We start from the raw sequence: 4,867 nt of genomic DNA, 5'->3' as shown, positions 1-4,867 counted from the left end.
GCATTAATTGAGCGTAATTACGAACACATTTGGTAGGTGTAATTCATCTTTTTAGAACTACATCTTAGTAGGGGTTAGCTTTTTGAAATATGTTTTTCTTTGTATTTTTAAATTGTGTTCCCAAAAAATTTACCAAATTTTATCCTAAACCTGATTGCTCATTCAAGCGTTTACAAAGTCATTTTTAAAAGAAAACTAGTCCCTGTGGAGACGAACTTGTGTGCACTTGTACTTATCCTCAAGCTATTAAGCAGAGGCGCAACAGCCGTTATGCCTTAAGGCAGCTCTACAGTGCTAAGGACTAAGCTTGGGCGCTGAGGCTTTGCCCACCGAGCTTCAGTGTTCTGTAGTTCTTTTGTAACGCCCCAACGTTTAGAGTATGACGACCAGTGAACTTTCGAGGACGAAAGTTTTGTAAGGTGGGTGGTCTGTAACGCCCCGAATTTTTAGAATATTTCATTATAAGATTTAAATCTTGCCTTTGGATTTCTTCCCGTTTCGTTAAGTGAAATTCTTGGATCTTATTATTTTGGAATTATAATCTTGGGTAAATTAGAATTTGAGTCTAATTTCATTAGTTAAAGATAAATTAAGTTTTCGAGTTTTTGATGAGATTCTTAATTAAATCTTAAATTCATGGTTTTGGAAATTTAATTTTTATTTTTTATTTTATTCTTGAGTTTTAAAGTTTAAGTTGATTATTTTATTTTGGATTGTCGTGGTTTTGTTGTGAGTTGAGTTTTATTTTACAGAACCTCGCTGAAACCGCTTGGCTACGATTGGATCAATGTCAAAGGAGTCCAATACTCACAGAACTAAGTTTGGAAAGCCTGGAACTTGCTAGTCCCCCTTTTGGAGGGAGTGGGTAACCCAAATCGGCCTTCGTTCTAGTGTGAATAAGCGCCGATAGGATGCTGAAGGGGGTGGGTATCACAAACCAGGCTTCAACAGGGCGTGCGTCAATGCCGAAACGTGTTAGAATGCTACTTCTAGCGTCGGGGAGGGCTGGGCATTACAGATCTGGGTTGGGCATCGTAAATCTGGGCTCAGAGTTGCCAGATTTGAGCCAAACGCGCGCTGGCCGTGGGAAACGTGCCGCCACCATGGGGTTGTTGGGTTGTTGAGGGGTCGTGGGTAGCAGCATGGAAGAATGTCGTTGTGGATAGCTACTAAAACGCGTGGGATCTTGCCGGAGTTATCCAAAGATGCTAGAAATCGACGTGTAGAGGGAGGAGTGACGTCGGAATCATGCTGCTGGACGTGGGTTTGTTAAATCTGATGCAGATTTTGCTGGAGAAGAGAGGACGCGTTCTAGATCTGATTTGTGGAGGCTGCACCGTCGTGGTTCGCCGCTACGTGCTGTCGTGGAGACAACCCGAAGAGATGCGCCACTATTCGTGAAGGAATTCTGCCACTCCGATTAGAGGAAATGAGCACCGCTGCTGGACTGCTGTCGCTGGAGGAACAAACAGAAGGAGAAGAAAACAAAGTGTTAGGGTTTTTTATTTTTATTCTTTTCTCTTAATTTGTTTTAGAGATGCACAACTAGCCTATTTTAGGATTCAAATTTAACTTAACTTTTTAACAATTTACATTATTGTCTAAAGATTGACCTATTATGAGTGGAATCCATTAGAAAAATTACTCATATTACGTTCTAATATGTGTTTAAGGATAAAAAAAATAAAATCAAATATGGAATAAATTTAAAATTTGGGCGATCCCCTTGATTTTGTTTTGAAATCCCTAAAATCATGCAGCCGTGTTTCATGAAATCACTCATTTTTGTTTTGAAATCCTCAAATCCCTAAAATCTCTAATTTGAAAACCTAAAATGGTGTCAGGGAGTTGATTAGATTCTGGAAATATGGCACAATACTTCAAGGTATATATTATATAACCTAATATATACCACCAAAAAGTTATATATTACATAATCTAAATATTTGAGTATATACCACTAACATCTATATATCATATAACCTTTTGAAGTAGTATATGTTTATCATACTATAAATTATGGGATAAAAATATATAATATAATGGTAGTTGGTATATATTCTATAACATAATAGTATATAATAATAAAAAGTATATATTATATAACTATTTAAATGAGTATGTGTTTATCATACTATTGGAAAAAAAAAGCGTGAAAAGAAAAGTTGGAAAAGAGAACCAAATTTAAGAGAAAAATATTTGAAATCCAAATATGGAAATTTGAAAAAAATCAAATCTAATCATTTAAATAAAAAACAAATTTACAAATAAAACCATAATAATTGAGGGTAATATTGGGATTAATGAAGATTTAAAATTTGAGAATCCAAATATGTAAAAATTTAAAAACTTATTTGTGAAATATAGTTTCTAAAATGACAAGATATTTTCTCTTTATTTTAAAACTAAAAAAGCACAATTCCCAATTTTAAAAGAAGACCATGGATTAAAAGAAACCTAAAATTCTATTTTCCAACAAATTTAAACTCAACCACATCCAACAAAAGTAAAACAAACAAATTTAAACTCAACCACATCCAACAAAAGTAAAACAAATAAATCCAATGAATTTAAATACAAAGCCAAAAGAAAAAACTTCGATAATTAAAATAAAACTCACAACAAAACCACACAACCAAAAAAACAAAAATGAATTAACTTAACATTTAACTTTAAAATCCAAGAATAAATTCCATAAATTTTCAAAACCTTGAATTTAAGATTTAATTAAAAATTTCGTTCAAAAATCGAAAACTTAATTTCTCTTTAACTAACAAAATTAGACTCAAATTCTAATTTATCAAAGAATTTCAATTAACAAAACAAGGAGAAATCCAAATGGAAGCTTTAAATCTTATAATGAAATATCAAAAGTCTATTTTGTCCATTATTGTAGAATTATTTTTTTTAACATTTTTAGTGCACGGACCTAATGAGGGAAAAAGAATCAACACACTGATCAAATTAAAACTTCTAAAAGAGTGGACGTAAAATTGAAAAAAAGATCCAACTTTTTGGAACTAAATTATATATTTAACATTTTTAAACAGATGGAGACTAAACTAAATATTTTGAAAATGGAACAAAAATTGAATAAAGTTAAAGTTTATGGACTAAACAAATATTTTAAAAGTCTATAGACAAATATGAAATAATCTTAAAAATTTAAGAACCAAAATGAGATTTAATTCCTTATTTTTTAATATTTTATATGCTAGTTTTGAAGTTACCCCTAAATTAAAATGCATGTTTCTAAAATTTCGATGTGAGAATTAATATTAAAAATTTTATTTTGATTTCACCATCTTTCATAATAATGGATTTTTATTTTGATTCTTCCTAACAATAACTAAACAAAGGCATATTATTTATTGGATTTGGGATGTTCTAGAAGGAGGGGACTTCGAAAAAGGCCTCATATTATTAAGGATGCACCTCGATGAGAGACCTTAACCCCAACATAGAAATTATTTTGTAGTCATTAAAACCAGCTTTTAGGAAGAGATTCTTCCATTCACTCTCACTTCTCTCTCTCTCGGTGGAATTGACCATCATCAATACGTCACAACAGAGTTGAGTTTCAACCGACTCCTTATCTTCTTTTTGGTTTTCTATCACCATATCTATGATTATCACTTTCCCGTCTTCAGTTCTACTTGGAATTGCAGCTTTACAATTTTTCAAGATTCGAATGCTTTCTTCGTCATTCCAATCGTGTAGAACCCACTAGTTGTCAAAGTCCCAAAGAAAGTATTTTCATGTTAGGAAGATATATGGTGTTTACTAATCTTAGAAATACTATTAAGAGAAAGCATGCCTTGAGCAAAATTCAATTTGCGGGTGGAATATTTGCTTCAAACATGTCACCTCCGATGAAGCTTAAGTTTTTTGTGGTTTGTTTGGAGTTAGCAACCACTTGTGGGAGATCAAACACAATACAAGTGATGTGTGGGAATGCCTCCGCAATAGCATTGGCCATAAAGCCTATGCTGCCACCAACATCAACCAGGGATTTCAACCCCTCAAACACCTCTCTACACTGTCTTGTCACTACTTTTCCAATCAGTTGAGAATCATACACCATTGTTTGATGAAATAGTTTGCCAAAATCATGTTCCTGCGATACATAATCCCATATCGACTTTCCATTCGCCATTTCAAAGGCAGAATTGGAATGCTCATCCACACTACATAACCAACTACTCATGGTTTCCAATGGAGCCATCATAGCTCGATTGAGAATTAGAAACACAAAAGGTATGTTTTCAAATGCCGTGTTGCGGCATAGGAGAAGGCGAGAGGACGGCGTAAGAGCGTACTCCTCTTGCTCATTATCGCCATGAGTTTGAATAAAGAAACCAGCATGAACGAGGAGACGCATAAGGCGATTTAGGCATTGAGCTTTGGAAGGTTGAATATGGAGTGCATCCACTAAATTGGAAAGGCTCATGGGTTGGCCGTGGCTATGGATGATGTCTGGAATGCCCAATTCAACCACACATTTTAAAGACATGGAGTTGATATATTTGAAAGTATGATTCCAAACATGGGCTTGAGCTCGAAGCAATTCTGTGCTCTCTCCCATTGCTTACAAGCCTTGCTTTTCTCACTGAAGAAACTCACGTGGTATATATTGGTGAAAGAATCTCTCCAAATCTCTTTTATTGAAATAAACAAACTTTAATCGGATAAAATAATACTTTTTTTTTTGTTCCTAAATGTTTTTATTCGATTTTTTATTTTTTATCCCTAAATTAAAAAAAAAAACTATCACTTTTGGTCCCGTAAATTTAAATTTAACTTCTATTTGGTACTTGAAGTTTCAAAAGTGAGATATTTGGTCACAAAAATTTGAATTTAGTTTTTT

General features: G+C 33.5%; 1 pseudogene; it reads right to left on the bottom strand.

The window, feature by feature from the left end:
• Positions 1-3,402: 3,402 nt before the first annotated feature.
• Positions 3,403-4,628, bottom strand: LOC111025196 (putative O-methyltransferase 3; annotated as a pseudogene).
• Positions 4,629-4,867: the final 239 nt, after the last annotated feature.

This window comes from Momordica charantia, assembly GCF_013281855.1.
Source record: "Momordica charantia cultivar OHB3-1 chromosome 5 unlocalized genomic scaffold, Mcharantia_2.0 BLBB01000005.1, whole genome shotgun sequence".
NCBI classification, from domain to species: domain Eukaryota; kingdom Viridiplantae; phylum Streptophyta; class Magnoliopsida; order Cucurbitales; family Cucurbitaceae; genus Momordica; species Momordica charantia.
The sequence above is the reverse complement of the archived record's forward strand: the minus strand, read 5'-3'. Positions and strand labels throughout refer to the sequence as shown.